The 18,565-nt window shown below is 47.8% G+C and overlaps 1 protein-coding gene across 3 annotated transcripts in view; it reads right to left on the bottom strand.

The window, feature by feature from the left end:
* LOC117355139 (casein kinase II subunit alpha) overlaps positions 1–18,565 on the bottom strand; it is a 247,635-nt gene that overhangs the window by 204,580 nt on the left and 24,490 nt on the right. For 2 of the 3 annotated variants that reach the window (XM_033933252.1, XM_033933253.1), the window contains exon 2: positions 4,123–4,251. The exons of the other annotated variant lie outside the window; for it this stretch is intronic. The gene's annotated coding sequence lies outside the window, so the exon portion shown is untranslated. The remainder of the gene's footprint in view (positions 1–4,122; positions 4,252–18,565) is intronic. 3 annotated transcript variants of the gene reach the window in all.

Raw genomic sequence — 18,565 nt, 5'->3', positions numbered from 1 at the left:
CCATCTGACGAAGAAAAGATGAGAAAGATAGCTGATCTGCCAATGCTTTGCCTCGAGAAAGACTCGAGGACGTCGAGGCAGCCTGGGTCGAAGATGAAGCTTCGGCAGGAAAAAAGGCATCAAAGGAATATGATGACTTGGACGAGGCAATCGAAACCGGGACATATTCGAGGTCCAGCATTGGAGACCTCTAACGAGGAGTCGGTGGTCTAGTCAAAGTTGGGGTAGATCGAGGCTTAGTTGAAGAAGGTCTTTCTTTAGAAGAAGAACTATGCCTGGAAGGATGCCTCGATGAAGGTCTCGATCTTCGATGAGAACTGTGCCTGGAAGCAGATCTCGAAGATCGAGGAGACTTTGTCTCAGAGATGGAAGCAGCCGTTTGTATCAAAGAATGTATAGGACTGGAGGCTGTAGATCTAAGCTCCAGAGGCTTGGTAGAGGAACCTCCCAAAGACTCTGCTCTTTGAATAGAGTGTGAGGATTCCTTCTGAGGCACTTGCAAAGATTTTGCTCCTTGCTGTACGTGCTTGGATGCCAGACCAGACACTCGCAGAGACTCTGCTCCCTGCAAAGTGTGTGGAAGCTCAGACTGAGGCAGGGGAAGCGGCTCGACCTCGCAGGAGTCTGCTGAATGCCCAGGCTGAATAAGACGAAGAAGCTTTGGTCCCATATTAGAAAGGAACTGAATAAATTGCTTCTCCAACATGATCTGGAAAGAAGCCGGCAAGGATGGATCCGCGTCTGAAACCGGACCACCTGCTTTGGCTGGAAGTTCCCTCGAGGTAGTGTGTGTGCTTCGACTTGGAAGTCTTAGGCACTTTAATCACTACCGCTGGAAATGTCTGCTGAGCTATCTGACCTGAGGAAACAGGGGAAGATACAGTAGATGTCGCTGAAGAAAGAGCCACTGCAAACGACGAAGGTCTGATGAGGCTCGAGGTAGAAGCAGAAGCAGGAGGAACCTCGGTAGGCCGAGGTCGTCTTTGAAGTCGAGGGATCAGAAGAAGAATCCATCTCGAAGAGCTTCTCCACCAAAATACAACGACGATTGAAGGCTCAAGGCTGAAGCGTAGCACAGCGCAGGCACAACTTCGGATGATGTTTCGGCCCAAGGAACTTGAGGCAGCAACGGTTTGGGTCCGTAAGAGAAATCGCACGCTGGCACTTGCTACACTTCTTGAAGCCCGTGACAGGCCGGGACATAGAAGTAAAAATAGCTGCCTCAAGATCGAAGCACTCGGGCTGCGGCCGAGCGACCTGTCCCGGGAAACGGACGGAAGAGGAAAAAAATTTTTTTTTAAAAAGAAAGAAATAAAATAAGAACAGCGATTCGTAAGGAAAAAAAAATAATAATACAAACCGCGGTGTGTAAACTCATGGAGACACTGGTTAAGTATAGATTGGATACGATCCTAAACGAGGAAAATCTCCGGGATCCCAGTCAACATGGATTCACCAAGGGTAGGTCATGCCAGTCCAATCTTATCAGCTTCTTTGACTGGGTAACAAAAAGACTGGACTCAGGCGAGTCCTTGGACGTCGTGTACCTGGACTTCAGCAAAGCGTTAGACAGCGTCCCACACCGCAGGCTGCTGAACAAGATGAAATCGATGGGGTTGGGAGAGACTCTAACTACATGGGTCAAAGATTGGCTTAGTGGCAGACTTCAGAGGGTGGTGGTTAATGGTACCCTCTCTAAAATGTCGGAAGTGACTAGCGGAGTGCCACAGGGTTCAGTCCTGGGCCCTCTCCTCTTCAACATATTCATTGGGGATCTGACTCAAGGGCTTCAAGGCAAGGTAACCTTATTCGCTGATGATGCCAAACTATGCAATATAGTAAACGACTATAATCTAAAGGATGCTATGGAGCAAGACCTGCGTACTTTAGAAAGCTGGTCCTCGATCTGGCAGCTGGGCTTCAACGCCAAGAAAATGTAAGGTCATGCATCTCGGAAACAGAAATCCTTGCAGAACTTACACCCTGAATGGAGAAACTTTAACCAGAACTACGGCAGAACGAGACTTAGGAGTAATCATCAGTGCTGATATGAAAGCTGCCACTCAAGTGGAGAAGGCTTCATCTAAAGCATGGCAGATGATAGGTTGTATCAGGAGAAGCTTCGTCAGCAGGAAGCCTGAAGTCATGATGCCATTGTACAGAGCCATGGTGAGACCTCATCTGGAATACTGTGTGCAATTTTGGAGGCCACATTACTGTAAAGATGTGCTCAGAGTTGAATCGGTTCAGCGGATGGCCACCAGGATGGTCTCGGGGCTAAAGGGTCTCCCGTACGAGGAAAGACTGAGCAAGTTGCAGCTCTACTCTCTCGAGGAGCGTAGGGAGAGGGGAGACATGATTGAGACATTTAAGTACATCACGGGACGGGTTGAGGTGGAAGATGATATCTTTCTCCTGAAGGGACCCTCGACCACAAGAGGTCATCCGCTCAAACTCAGGGGAGGGAAGTTTCATGGAGACGCCAGGAAGTACTTCTTCACGGAGAGAGTGATTGAGCATTGGAACAAGCTTCCAATGCAGGTGATAGAGGCACACAGCGTCCCAGACTTCAAGAATAAATGGGATACCTATGTAGGATCCCTACGAGGGTCAGCCAAAGGATAGGATCACTAGGGTATAGACTTGAAAGAGCGGGTCAGTAGAATGACATTATTAAAGGGGACATTAGACTTAAAAGGGAGGGTCGATGGCGTGGGCAGACTTGATGGGCTGTAGCCCTTATCTGCCGTCATCTTTCTATGTTTCTATGTTTCAGAGAAGGCACAAAGTAACAAGGCGTCCGCATCCAGGCTCCATCGATGACATCACCCATATGTAATGTAATTTGTAATGTAATTTATTTCTTATATACCGCTACATCCGTTAGGTTCTAAGCGGTTTGAAGAAAGTATACATTAAGATTATAAATGAGAAGTAAGAAGGTACTTAAAAAAATTCCCTTACTGTCCCATATGTGAGAATAGGCTGCCTGCTTGTCCTGGGATAATGAGTTTTGCTAATCTGTCATGAGGAGAGCTATAATTTTGTCATGGGGAAAATCTGATTTGGTTTTTAAAAGAATTGTAGGAGTCCCAAGATGACATGCACAATTTATGGCAATCAGACTACCATGATTTTACAGTTACAGCCCATTAATTTTGGCAATTAATGTGCCATAACTGCAAAGCTTAAAAAAACACCCAATTGGGCAGGAAAATCTAATCTAATCAAAAATCAATTCAATAGGCTGAATCGAATTGAAATTTTTTCCCCTGAATCGAGCAACACTAGAAGACACTATTTAGCAAAGAGGACTGATATCAGAATTATATTGCAAGTTGATTTCTGGACATATGACATGGAAGACACTAATTAAAGCACTTTGATTAACAACTCAGTATGTTTAGGGAGAATTTTTAGCATTGTGAGGGGAGGGTTTTCATTGCTGTATTGGACATATTCGTTATATGGTGCCATGATAAGATGGGATATGTATTATTAATGAATAATTTATAGCTTTTACAAATAAATAAGCAAATTTATATATGTGTAAGGTTTTAGCTTCTCTTTTTTGTTAGAGTAATGAACATGCATGAGAGACATTTCCATATGCTACCTACTTTATAGGTACATCTCACTCATACATATTCATTAGGGATCTCTTAAAAACCCAATGGGCTGGGGGTCCCACAGGACAAGTTTAAGAACCACTAGTCTAGCAAATTGGGGAGAAAGAAGGAGAAACTAAGGCTTGCAAAAAAACCAAAATGGTGGACACCTCCAGAGGGAAAACGCCACTAGGACTAAGCAGATTGTTTTTTGATGAACTTACCCAGTTGGTAGTGAAAATTACACAAAGTATATAACAAAATAGAAGTGCATCCCAAAGAATCAATGGCACAGGGAAATGTTTTCCGAGGTAGAATGGTGCATAATTTGCCACAGAAGATGAGATCACTGAGGCTTGATCAGATCTTGCAAAGCTTAAGGTAACTGTAACTATCTATGACGAGAACCTTGAAGAGGAAGTCAAAAAAAGATTTGTAGGTCTGGTCGAGGTTATACGGAGAAACAAGATGTCTGGCTTTTTAGAAAGATGATTACTATTGGAAGTTTCATTACCTGCAGATTTGGATAAACTTAGGATCCAGATGGTGCATCATCTGGGCCAGAAAATAACAGAAACATGCTGATCCAAAGTGGTCATCGCCAAGATTCTTAATTATGCTCAAAAGCAGTGATGGTGCAAACCTACCAAAAGAAGACAGACATTAAATATGAAGAACATTACATATTTATATTTCAAGAATACTAAACAAAACTAGCAGGAAAAAAAAAAATTTCGCACAACTGTTTGAAGTAAGCTGTATGTAAAAAAGATGGTTTCACATACAATATCCAGGAATACTTTGAGTAACTCTTGAAAGAAATTCTCTTGCTGAACAGATGAAAGCAGGGATCCTAAGTTTATTTCAGATTTGTTATCCAACCTATCTTGGGATACATCTAAATGACGTACAATTCTAGAGAGGGGGAGGGTATGATAGTCAAGACATGGACTGTGATGGGAAAGGGGTAGAACTTCAATATTCAATAGGAAAGAAGAAAGGGATAAAACAGGAGGGGAGGTCTCTTAAGACCTCTCCTCCTAGGGTAAACGCAACATTAGTCATACTAACTTTTGGAGACAAAAAAAATCTCAACATTCATATATATCAGTGATTTGCATTGTTATAAGGCATGACTAGAAAGATAATCACTGCAGAAATACCACTTCAATTAGCTTTCCTTCTGTGTGTATGCTTTTTCACGAGTAATGGAAACAGAAAAAAATGAAAGCACATAAAGACCATATGGCCTATCTAGTCTGCCTTTCCATGTCATCTATCATCCCTTCCTTTCCCTTAGAAATCCAATGTAAGAACACAAGAATAGCCTTACTAGATCAGACTATTGGTCCATCAAGCCCAGTAGACTGCCCTCATTGTGGCCAATCCAGGTCCCTAGTACCTGGCCAAAACCCAAAGAGTGGCAACATTCCATGCTACCAATCCAGGGCAAGCAGTGGCTTCCCCCATGTCTTTCTCAATAACAGACTATGGACTTTTCCTCCAGGAACTTGTCCAAATGTTTCCTAAAACCAGCTACACTATCTATTCTTATAACAACCTCTGGCAATGAGTTCTAGAGCTTAACTATTCTCTGAGTGAAAAAATATTTCCTCCTATTGGTTTTAAAAGTATTTCCCTGTAACTTAATCGAGTGTCCCCTAATCTTTGTAATTTTTGATGGAGTGAAAAATCAATCCACTTGTACTCCACTCGGGATTTTGTACACGTCAATCATATCTCCCCTCAGCCATCTTTTCCATAAGGGCTGAAGAGTGTTTATTACACTGTAAATCACCAAGTTTCTAAAGAGATCCATTGATTAGCTACTCATTTATAGCAGCAAAATTTTGGTTGGAACAAAATTGGAAAACGCCTTCTGTTCCTCCCTTAGAGAAGCTGTATTAAAAAAATAGACACTAATCTTTGACTAAAAGGTCCGCCGCGTTGAGCGGACTGCTGGGCATGATGGACCACTTGTCTGACCCAGCAGCGGCATCTCTTATGTTCTTAAAAAAATATGGGAGGATTGCCTCTCATAAGACATGGGATTTGTATACAAAATGGAGAGCCAAAATTTGGCTGGGTAACTGACTGTGTTCTTGGTACAGGCATTCTCTTAGATCGCATTGGTTCATAGTCTGTATGGTATGGGAGGGTGGGTTATTCTTGACTATGAGGCTCAATAGGGTTCTGTGGTACTTTGTGTGTCTATGTGCTTTGAAAATGAGCCCCTATATGCATGTAATTGCAAAAAGGTTCTATTTTGTAAACCCATTTGTACACTGGCATATTTTCTTAAATAAACATAAACATCATGCCAAATAAAGGCCAAATGCTCTATCCAGTATCTCTTCCTCTTTCTAAGAGATCTCACATGCCTGTATCATGCTTTCTTAAATTCAGACAATCTTTGCCTCCACCACCTCTACCGGGAGACTATTATACACATTCACCACCCTTTCTGTAAAAAGGTATTTCCTTAGATTACTCCTAAGCCCATCACATTTTAACTTCATCCTATGCCCTCTCATTCCAGAGCTTCCTTTCAAATGAGACTCGACTCATGCGCATTCACATCACGTAGGTATTTAAACATCTATCATATCTCCCCTCTCCCATCATTCCTACAAAGTTTATTTTTAAAAAAAAATAACCTTGGGCATTCTGGCCAAGAAAACCCCAGCCACAGAAAAATAAGAAAATTTAACAAAATGCTGAAAAAATCTAAGAAATTAATAGTAGAAGGAAATGCCTAGTCCCATGTGACAGGGACAAGAAATTATAGACTGGGGTGGGAGGGGAGGAATCGGAAACATGTCTTCGCTGCTCCATAAAAAAGTAAAACTGTTTTTGTCTTATGTGATAACAGCAGGCAAGAAGCGGACACTGCCCAAAAAAAACTTTTACGGAAGTAAACACTGGGGAACACCTCCATGCCAGGCTCTGTTGGATAATGTCACCCATATGCGAGAATGATTTCCCGCTTGTCCTCAAATAAGGGAAATCAGGAAGGAGCAAAATCTGTTGCATCAATTTGATGACCATGAGCTCCAATGCTAAGATGGAGCGATTCTTCAGCTGGCAGAGGCAAGGCCCTGATGCAGCCATAGCTGGCGGAAGAGTTCCTGTATATCTTTCCTCTGTGGCCTCCGATAGGCTGGCTCATGTGTGGAGTTGTGCCCACCTCTTATCTAGTTTCATGGTTACTCAATAAAAGAATTAAATCAATTTCATTTGACACAATCTCAGATTCTTTAACTCTCCAGGATTTAAGATACTTCGCTATCCTTTCCTTCAGCAGCATTTCCATTTTCTCAACACCAAACTCAAGCAGGCCTGTAATTTTCAGCTGTTTCTAATAACTAGTTACAACCCTAAGCATGAGGGGGAGAAATCTGCACAGAGCAGCAACTACAACCCTAACCACGTTACTAGGCAGAGTAGATGGCCATGTTCGTCTTTGTCTGCTGTATGTTTTTATAGTCAAAATATCAATGGAGAAAATAGATCAATCAGCAATTTATCTAATTGAGGGTAAACCAAACTGGTTGGATATCAAGAATAAAGGTCACTCCTCTACAAAGAGTTAAACTTTTACACATAAATGTTGAACTTTTCATGTATAAGATTCAAAAATCTGAATTTGCTCAGAGACATGAAGACAAAGCACAGTTACTTACCGTAACAGGTGTTATCCAGGGACAGCAGGCAGATATTCTTGACTGATGGGTGAAGGCACCGACGGAGCCCCGGTACGGACAATTTTAGAGTGATTGCACTCTAAGAACTTTAGAAAGTTCTAGCTAGGCCGCACCGCGCGTGCGCGAGTGCCTTCCCGCCCGACGGAGGCACGCGGTCCCCAGTTAGGATAAGCCAGCTAAGAAGCCAACCCGGGGAGGTGGTAGGGACGCAAGAATATCTGCCTGCTGTCCCTGGATAACACCTGTTACGGTAAGTAACTGTGCTTTATCCCAGGACAAGCAGGCAGCATATTCTTGACTGATGGGTGACCTCCAAGCTAACAAAAAGAGGGATGGAGGGAAGGTTGGCCATTAGGAAAACAAATTTTGCAAAACAGATTGGCCGAAGTGTCCATCCCGTCTGGAGAATGCATCCAGACAATAGTGAGATGTAAAAGTATGAACTGAGGACCAAGTAGCAGCCTTGCAGATTTCCTCAATGGAAGTGGAACGGAGGAAAGCTACAGACGCTGCCATAGCTCTAACCTTGTGGCCCGTGACAGAACCTTCCAGTGTCAGGCCCGACTGAGCATAACAGAATGAGACGCAAGCAGCAAGCCAATTGGATAGGGTGCGTTTAGATACAGGATGACCCAACTTGTTAGGATCAAAGGACAAAAACAGTTGAGGAGATGATCTGTGAGGTTTGGTGCGTTCAAGATAGTAAGCCAGAGCACGTTTACAATCCAATGTATGCAAAGCCTGTTCACCTGGATTAGAATGAGGCTTTGGGAAAAAAACAGGTAGGACGATGGATTGGTTAAGATGAAACTCAGACACAACCTTAGGAAGGAATTTTGGATGTGTACGGAGGACGACCTTATCATGGTGAAAAACAGTGAAAGGTGGATCAGCCACCAGTGCATGTAGCTCACTGACCCTCCTGGCAGAAGTGAGAGCTATAAGAAAGACCACTTTCCAAGTTAGAAATTTAAAATGCGCTGTGGTCAAAGGCTCGAAAGGAGGTTTCATTAACGCTGAAAGAACCACATTAAGATCCCAAACAACAGGAGGGGCCCTAAGAGGTGGCTTCACATTGAAAAGGCCCTTCATGAACCTAGAAACCAAGGGATGAGCTGAGAGGGGTTTGCCATGAATCGGCTCATGAAAATCTGCAATAGCACTAAGGTGAACTCTTATCGAAGAGGATTTAAGCCCAGAGTCAGATAAGGATAGTAGATAGTCTAACACCAGTCCTACTGCTATAGACATGGGATTATGGTGATGCAAGAGGCCACTTTTGTTGGTAACATTGAAGAGTAGTCGATTTCCTGGAGGCATCAATAATAGAACAGACAGGCTGAGAAAGGAGAGAGTGAGCCGAAGTCAGCCCGAGAGATACCAAGCTGTCAGGTGCAGAGACTGTAAGCTGGGATGAAGTAGAGTTTGCTGATGCTGTGTAAGTAGTGAAGGAAACAGTGGAAGAGGTATGGGTTCCCTGGAACTGAGTTGAAGTAGAAGGGAGAACCAATGCTGTCTTGGCCACCGTGGAGCGATGAGAATCATGGTGGCTTGTTCCCTCTTGAGCTTGAATAATGTGCGTAGCATGAGCGGAAGAGGAGGGAATGCATAAAGGAAGAGATTGGTCCAATCCAGGAGAAATGCATCGGGTTCCAGACGGTGAGGAGAGTAAAGTCTGGAGCAAAACAGGGGCAGTTGATGGTTGTGAGGAGCTGCAAAAAGATCCACTTGAGGTGTGCCCCATTGAGAGAAAATGGACTGGAGGGTCAAGGGATCGAGAGTCCATTCGTGAGGTTGAAGAATTCTGCTGAGATTGTCTGCTAAGCAATTCTGTTCCCCTTGGATGTAGACCGCCTTCAGGAATAAGTGACAAGCTGTCGCCCAGGACCAAATTCTTTGAGCTTCCTGACACAAGAGACGGGATCCCGTCCCTCCCTGTTTGTTGATGTAATACATTGCAACTTGGTTGTCTGTGCAAATGAGTAGTACCTGAGGAAAAAGAAGATGTTGAAAAGCCTTGAAGGCGTAAAACATCGCTCGGAGTTCCAGGAAATTGATGTGGTGTTTCTTTTCCTGGGTGGTCCAAAACCCCTGCGTTTGGAACTCGTTCAAGTGAGCTCCCCATGCATAGGGGGAGGAATCCGTGGTGATGACCAGTTGATGAGGAGGTAGATGGAACAGCAGACCTCTGGATAGATTTGAAGATGTCAACCACCAAAGAAGCGACTGCCGAAGAGACGAGGTCACAGATATGAGTTGTGAGCAAGGATCCGTCGCTTGGGACCACTGGTTCGCTAAGGTCCATTGAGGAGTACGTAGGTGGAGACGTGCTAAGGGGGTGACATGCACTGTGGAGGCCATGTGTCCCAAGAGCACCATCATGTGATTTGCAGAGATGGACGTTTGCTGCAACACCCGTTGACAGAGATGAAGAATGTTGTGAAGACGATTTGTTGGAAGAAATGCCCTCATCTGAAGTGTGTCCAGAATGGCTCCAATGAATTGAAGTCGCTGAGTTGGAATTAGATGCGACTTGGGTAGATTGATTTCGAACCTTAACAGTTGAAGGAAGAGAATGGTCTGATTGGTGGCAAGCTGAACGGCCTGCGGAGAATGAGCCTTGATCAGCCAGTCGTCCAGATAAGGGAAGACTTGAAAATTGTGAGAACGGAGATAAGCCGCGACCACAATCAGACATTTGGTGAATACCCTGGGAGAGGAGGCTAGACCGAAGGGTAACACCTTGTACTGGTAATGATGCTGGTTGACGAGGAAGCGTAGATATTGCCTGGACGTTAGATGGATAGGGATGTGAGTGTACGCCTCCTTGAGATCGAGAGAGCATAGCCAGTCGCCCTGAGAGAGAAGAGGATATAGGGTTGCAAGAGATAACATTTTGAACTTCTCCTTGACCAGACACTTGTTGAGATCTCTGAGATCTAATATTGGTCTGAGGTCTCCGGTCTTTTTGGGTACTAGAAAGTACCGGGAGTAAAATCCCAGGCCTCGCTGGTCTTGAGGAACTGGTTCGATGGCATTGAGAAGAAGGAGGGATTGAACCTCCTGAGCCAGTAGGAGGGACTGAAAGTGGGTGGAAGCAGACTCTTTTGGCAGGCCTAATGGTGGAGGAGTCTGGAAGTTTAGGGAGTAGCCGTGGGCTATGATTGAAAGAACCCACTGGTCGGAGGTGATTGCTTCCCAGCGAGAGAGAAAAATTCGAAGTCGACCTCCTATGGGCTGAGGAAGAGAACAGGAGGGAGGAAGACTGGCAATGCCCTGGAGAAGGGAGTCAAAAGGGCTGTGTCGGCTTAGGTTGAGGAGCAGGTTTAACGTTAGGCTGTTGTTGCTGCCGAGCCTGTTGGTGCTGTTGGCGTGGCCTCCGAGGTTGGGGAGGATGAGGCTGAGCCGGCCGAGCCGAAAATCTCCTCTGATAGGAAGATTGTTGTTTAATGGACGAGGAGGAGGAGGTTTCTTTTTGTTTTTCAACAAGGTGTCCCATCTAGTTTCATGGGCAGATAACTTTTGGGTGGTGGTGTCCATGGAATCCCCAAACAGCTCATCCCCTAGGCAGGGCGCATTGGCAAGTTGGTCCTGGTGGTTTACATCCAGGTCTGAGACTCGAAGCCATGCCAACCTTCTCATTGCCACAGACATAGCAGTGGCCCGTGATGTCAGTTCAAAAGTATCATAAATTGAACGGACCATAAACTTTCTGAGTTGCAAAAGGCTAGAGGTGCATTGCTGAAAAGCAGAAAGTTTACGGTCCGGTATATACTTTTGAAAAGAAGTCACCTGTTGGATGAGATGTTTTAGGTAAAAAGAGAAGTGGAACGCGTAGTTACCTGAACGGTTGGCCAACATCGCATTTTGGTAAAGGCGTTTCCCAAATTTATCCATGGCCTTGCCCTCTCTGCCAGGAGGGACAGAGGCATAAACACTAGCTCCTGCAGATTTCTTCAGGGTCGACTCCACCAGCAGAGACTCATGGGGGAGTTGGTGTTTGTCAAACCCTGGAATAGGAATCACTTTATAAAGAGATTCTAGTTTTCTCGGGGTTCCTGGTATTGCCAAAGGAGTTTCCAAATTTTTATAGAAAGTTTCCCTCAAGATGTCATGGAGGGGCAACTTTAAAAACTCCTTGGGAGGTTGGTCAAAATCCAAAGCATCGAGAAATGCTTTGGATTTTTTAGAGTCAGACTCTAGAGGAATAGAAAGAGTGTCTGACATCTCCTTTAAGAATTTGGTGAAGGAGGAGTGCTCTGGTTTAGTAGCAGGATCCTGCACCGATGGATCATCCTCTTCAGACGAATAATCCTCCTCGGTACCGAGGGGATCATCGGAGTCATCCCACAAGTCAGGGTCCCGTACCGATTGAAGGTGGCCCTGAGAGAGTGGAGTGGATGTCTCGGTATGTTTTGTCTTACGTACCGATTTCCCCGAACGGGTCGATACGGTACTTGGTGACTGCACAGCGGTACGGGTTTCAGCGACCGGTACCGGATCAGAAACTGAAAGAACAGTGCGTCGATGAGACCTTGGTTCTGCTGATAGAATAGGCATGGACAAAGATTTATGCGGTGCCGATAATGCCGATGCCGATAATAAAGGTTGATCGACAATCGGCACCGAAGGCTCAGTGGGTACCGACACTGGAAGGGTCGGAGTCAATAGAGCCGGGAGCAATTGTTGCAGTTGCTCCTTAAGTTGGGCCTGAAGGATAGAGGCAATATGCTCATCCAACGTTGGTCCCGATGGCACCGGTACCGCTTTTTTCTTGCTCGGTACCTGCGGTGCAGCTCGACGCTCTGGAGAAGTCGATGCCGATGATGAGGCAGTGACTTCGATGGGAGCGGAGCGTTTACGGGGCCGGCACGCAGTCTGCAGGACTTGGCTCACTGCTTGTTCGACTGGCGGCTCGAGGACAGTAGGGGAGGGCTTACTGGTTGCGACACCGGTGATGTAGTTTGCGGTGCCGAAACTGTCGGTGTCGGTTTGGAGGAAGTTGCCGACGTCGATACCGGAGGAACTTCCATAGCGGTACCGAACAGGATCCGCTGTTGTATTTGCCGGTTTTTCAAAGTTCTCTTTTGAAGAGAACTACAGTGGGTGCAGGTTTCAGCCCTGTGGTCCGGACCCAGACACTGTAGGCACCACTTGTGCGGGTCGGAAAGAGATATAGGGCGCGCACACCGCTGGCACTTTTTAAAACCTGGTGACGGGGGCATGAATGGAAAAACGGCTGTAGCAAAATCGAAGCCCGAGGCTTCGATGGTGCCAACAGGCCCCGCTTGGGCCGACCGCAAAAAAACGAAATAAAGTAGTTTTTTGTTTGTTTTTTTTTGAACACGAACAAATTAAAAGAAGAAAAGGAAAAAATTCTAAAAGAGAAAAAACGAGCGAGCGGGAAGGCGAAAATACTTGAAAAAAATTTCCAACAGCCGTTGGAAACACGCGTCTTCTTAGCTCCGCGGAAACTAAGAAACTGGGGACTGTGCGCCTCCGTCGGGCGGGAAGGCACTCGCGCACGCGCGGTGCGGCCTAGCTAGAACTTTCTAAAGTTCTTAGAGTGCAATCACTCTAAAATTGTCCGTACCGGGGCTCCGTCGGTGCCGTCACCCATCAGTCAAGAATATGCTGCCTGCTTGTCCTGGGATAAAAACAAGCTACCATATATATTCAAATATAAACCGGGATTTTTGGGCCAATGGTGGTCCTGGTTTATATTTGGGCCAACGCCCCCTCCACCAGGCTCTGCCCCCTCTTCCTCCCTGCCCTATCATACCTCTGCTGATCCCTGGTGGAGGTGCAGCAGGCAGGAGCAAGCTTTCCGAACTCCAGCCTGCTGCTAACCGGCTACGCAGATCCAGTTTCTTCAGCTGAGTGGCACGAGCAGCAGCGTAATTTGGTGCTGCTTCTTGGCGCAGAGTAGCTTCCTTACTGGCTCCCAGAAGCCACTCCATACCAAAAAGCAGCGCCAAATCACGCTGCTGCTTGTGTCGCTCAGCTGAAGAAACTGGATCCATGCAGCCAGTTAGCAGCGGGACAGGAATTTGGAAAGCTTGCTCCTGCCCGCTGCACCTCCACCAGGGATCGGCAGAGGTATGAAGATAGGGCGGGGAGGGAGGACAGAGGGCAGAGCCTGAGAGGGAGAGTGCAGAGTGACAGGGGAAGGAAGGAAAGGTGCTGGGTGCAGAGCCTGACAGGGGAGGGAAGGAAGGGTGCTGGGTGCAAAGCCTGTCAGGGGAAGGAAGAGTGCTGGGTACAGAGCATGACAGGGGAGGGAAGGAAGGAAGGGTGCTGGGTACAGAGCCTGACAGGGGAGGGGGGCTGGGTGCAGAGTTTGGCAGGGCAGGACAGGACACTTGAATATTAAGCCGCCCAACATATTCGAGTCAACCATTTTTCCTCCTTTTTGGGGAGAAAAAGGGGGTCTCGACTTATATTCGGATCAACTTATAATCAACTATATACAGTACCGTATTTTCACTTAGATAACGCGCACACGTGTAAAACGCGCACACGGGTATACCGTGCAGGGAACACAAATTTATGTAGTAAAATGTTAATATAGCGCGCACACGCGTATATCGCGCATGCTAAAACCTCCTCCCGCCTACTCTGAACTGGCATCCTCCCCCCGCTCGCGTCACCCCCCCTCCCCCGCGATCCTACATCCCCCCCAGCACCGCAAATACAACTCTTACCCGATTGGGCACCGGCACCAATGCACAGCATGTGCCAGTGCCCGAAGATCCTCCCTCTTTGGTTTGGGCTGGGCTGGGCCGGGCGGTGCGAGAAAGATCCTCCTTCTTCCTCTGCCGGGCTGGACTAGGCTTTGAGCATTTGCGCATGCTCAAAGCCTTCTGGTCTCGCTCTCTCAGTGCCTCCCTGCTTGTTCACATATTATATGGCGACCTGGTTGTCTGTGCGAATGAGGACAACCAGGTCGCGAAGGAGATGTTGAAAGGTCTGGAGAGCGTTGAAGATCGCCCTGAGTTCTAGGAGATTGATGTGGCACTGGCGGTCCGTGCTGGTCCAGTGACCCTGGGTGCAGAGGCCGTACAGATGAGCCCCCCATGCATAAGTCGACGAATCGGTCGTGAGGACTTTCTGATGGCGGGAGGTTTGGAATAACAAGCCTCTGGAGAGATTGGAGGATAGTATCCACCAGCAAAGAGTTTTGCAACGTTGCTGCAGAGCAAGAGTGACCTGGATGTGTTGAGTCAGAGGGTCGGATGTCTGGGACCACTGAGACGCCAAGGTCCACTGAGGCGTCCTGAGGTGAAGTCTGGCAAACGGAGTCACATGTACTGTAGAGGCCATGTGGCCTAGCAGGACCATCATCTGTCTTGCTGAGATGGAAGGGCGAGAGGACACTGAATGGCAGAGGTGAAGAAGAGCCTCCATGCGTGGGGGAGGGAGGAACTCTCGGAGTTGGGTGGTATCCAGGATCGCCCCGATGAAGGGGAGAGTCTGGGAGGGCTGTAAGTGGGATTTTGGGAAGTTTATCTCGAATCCCAGATGTTGTAATAACCAAATTGTCTTCTGGGTCGCGAGGGTGACTCCCTGAGATGTGGAATCCTTGATGAGCCAGTCGTCCAGGTAAGGAAACACCTGGAGGCCGTGGTTCCTGAGTGCTGCGGCTACCACTACCAGACACTTGGTGAAGACCCTGGGGGATGAGGCCAGGCCGAAGGGAAGCACTTGGTATTGAAGATGAAGATGTCCCACCCGGAATCTGAGGAATTGGCGTGAGGCCTGATGAATGGGGATGTGAGTGTAGGCCTGCTTCAGGTCCAGAGAGCATAACCAGTCGTTCTGCTCGATGAGGGGATACAGGGATGCCAAAGTCAACATGCAAAACTTTTCTTTGACCAGAAACTTGTTGAGCACTCTGAGGTCCAAAATGGGTCGCAGATTGCCGGTCTTCTTCGGAACAAGGAAGTACTGGGAGTAAAACTCCTTGTTCTGTTGGTCCCAAGAGACCGGTTCAACAGCTCCGAGCTGTAGCAAGGCCTGGGCTTCCAGAAGAAGAAGGGCGGTCTGCGTCAAGTTGGAAAGATACTCTCTTGGAGGATGTTCCGGAGGAACCTGGTGGAATTGAAGGGAGTAACCCTCCTTGACGATGGAGAGGACCCAGAGGTCGGTGGTGATAGTCGTCCATCGATGGAAAAAATGGTGGAGCAACCTACGATAGGTGGGGTTGCTGAAAAAGGTAGAACGACCGAGGTTATGCCCTCTTTGAGACAGTCAAAAGGGCTGAGGAGTCTTAGGAACAGCAGATGGTTGAGGCTTTTGCTGATGTTTCTGCGGGTGCTGCCTCTTCACAGGCTGCCGGATGGGGGGAGCCTGTTTCGTGGGGTAACGCCGCTGGTAAATCAGCGGCAGGCGTGATTGACGAGGAGGAGCAGGCCTGGGCTTCGGACGAAGGATGGACTGGAATGATTTCTCATGGTCCGAGAGCTTCTTGGTTACTGCCTCGATGGACTCAACAAAGAGGTCAGTGCCAGCGCATGGAACATTGGCAAGCCTGTTCTGGAGGTTGGGGTCCATGTCGATAGTCCTCAGCCATGCCAGCCGGCGCATAGCCACCGAACATGCTGCGGCCCGAGCCACGAGCTCGAAGGCATCGTAGGACTGCATAAGATGCACCCGGAGCTGGGATAACGAGGCCAGCGCCTCCTGGTACTCGAATTGTGCCCTAGGATCCACGTAGGGCGTGAACTTCTGGAGTACGGACAAAAGGAACTCCAAATATGTTGTGAAGTGGAAGTTGTAATTCAGGACTCTTGAGGCCATCATGGAGTTCTGGTAAACTCTCCTGCCAAACCGGTCCATGGTCATTCCCTCTCTACCAGGTGGGATGGAGACGTAGACCTGGGAGGGATGGGACTGCTTCAGTGAGGACTCCACTAGCAGGGATTGGTGGGAGAGCTGAGAGCCGTCAAATCCCTTACGATGAACAGTGCGGTATCTGGTGTCCAACTTACCCGGCACCGCGGGAATCGAATAAGGTGTCTCGAGGCACCGTGCAAAGGTCTGGTTCAGTAGCTTGTGTAAGGGAAGCTTTAGGACTTCACCAGTGGTTGAGGGAGGTGCATAGTCTCCAGGTATTCTTTCAAGAATTTGGACCCCATATCCAGGGGGATGTCCATGTCATCAGCCATCTGTCGAAGGAACGAGGAGAAGGACAGTTGGTCGGCCGTTGCAGGGCCTCGAGGAGGGCTCGAAGAGGTAGAGGCCTCCGGATCCATTGGGGACAGGGCTCGAGATGGTGAGAGAGATCCCACTGTGTCCTCGAGCTTCGGCATCGGTGGAGGAGTAGTGGTCGGTGGTGAATACTCCAGGTATGCTTGCTTCCGATGAGGCAAGGCCTGCCTGGACGAGTGCCTCGAGGAGTGCCTCTATCGGTGATGCAGACTGTGTCGAGAAGTCAGCCTCGATGGGCGAGGCGAGTAGGTCTTCGCTGAGGCCTCCAGGTAGTGGATGGGGCTGGAAGTGGTTGATCGAAGCAGGGGTGGTTGCCGTAAAGGCTCGAACCCCGTCAGGCTGATCGGTTCCAATGGAGGCACTCGCAAAGACTCTGCTCCTTGCATCGAGTGAATCGGCTCCAATGGAGGCACTCGCAAAGACTCTGCTCCTTGCATTGAGTGAATCGGCTCCAACAGAGGCACTCACAAAGACTCTGCTCCTTGCATTGAGTGAATCGGCTCCAACAGAGGCACTCACAAAGACTCTGCTCCTTGCATCGAGTGCATCGGTTCCAATGGAGGCATGGGCAAAGACTCTGCTCCTTGCGATGCCAGGACCAGACACTCGCAGAGACTCTGCTCTCTGTTGAGAGTGTGTTCCCCGCTGAGGCACTGGAGAGGGCTCGACCTCGCGGGAGGCCTCCACATGCCCAGGCTGGATTTGGGAAAGAAGCTGAGGACCCTTGTGGTAAACAGCTCGATGAATTGCTTCTGTAGTATGGTCTGGAACGAGGCCGGCAAGGATGGATCCGCATCTGAAATGAGACCACCTGCGTGTGCCTCGCGCTCCTTCGGAGCAGTGTGAGAGTGCTTGGACTTCGAGGTCTTGGGCACTTTCAACACTACTGGGGGAATGGGCTGCTGGGCTACCTGACCTGAGGAGGTTGAGGAAGGCATCGCAGCAGGCGCTGGAGTCTGAGCTGGGACAAACAAGGCGGGCTTGATGAGACTCGGCACCGCAGAGGTGATAGGCTTTGGAGTTGCGGATGATGTCGAAGGCGAAGGTCCCTTCGAGGTCGACGGCTCCGTCGAGGACTCCATGAACAGCGATTCCCACAAAACGCAACAGCGCTTGAAAGCATGTGCGGTGAGTGTGGAGCAAGGCTGGCACGATTTCAGGCCCGAGACACCGAATACAGCGTCGATGAGGGTCCGTTAACGAAATGCCCGGTCGAACGGAACGAAGAAATTTTTTTTTTTTAAACAATAAAACACGACGAAAATCAGCGATTAAGATCAAATAAAACCAAAACCGCAGACTTAGAAGGCACAAGTGAAGAAAACTTCGCGCAGAGAGTCGAAGACGAACTTCTTGGCTCCGCGGAAAAGTAAGAACTGAGGAGACGTGCCCTGGTCTGGGCGGGAAGGCACTCGCGCATGCGCGGTGCGGGCGACTCGAAACTTCGAGTTTTCTTCAAGCAAGACTGCTTGTGAGGCGTCCGTATCGGGGCTCGGTTGGATCACGTCACCCATTAGTGAGAATACCTGCCTGCTTGTCCTGGGATAATAGAGGTTACTAATACAGTCGAGAACTTTTGAAACAAAATAGTTTTAAATGTCTGTAAAAAACAAACTAAAGCAGACTTTGCTTTGACTGGTCCGAGTTGCTTTATAAGAAAAAGAGCCAATACAAAATAGTTTTAAATGTCTGTAAAAAACAAACTAAAGCAGACTTTGCTTTGACTGGTCCGAGTTGCTTTATAAGAAAAAGAGCCAATGTGATTGTAGACTGGATGTGCTTTCCAAAGCTTCCCTTAGGGGACCTTTGTCTTCCACCCACCCAATAATTCTGCTTCAGTACATGTTACTTGTCCAGAACAGTGCATCCTAGATGACAAGGAAGCAGAAATGTCATCTTACCTGATACTTCCTTTAAATCGGCTGCACCACTCTGGACAACTGGGTTATTCCCCTCTTACCAGCAGATGAGATAGAGAAAAAGACTAAGCTTTTCCTGTGAACTCACCGATATAACCTGCTGGTGCACTGAGAAAGTTCCAGT

Source organism: Geotrypetes seraphini, chromosome 2 (genome assembly GCF_902459505.1).
Source record: "Geotrypetes seraphini chromosome 2, aGeoSer1.1, whole genome shotgun sequence".
NCBI lineage: Eukaryota > Metazoa > Chordata > Amphibia > Gymnophiona > Dermophiidae > Geotrypetes > Geotrypetes seraphini.
The sequence above is the reverse complement of the archived record's forward strand: the minus strand, read 5'-3'. Positions and strand labels throughout refer to the sequence as shown.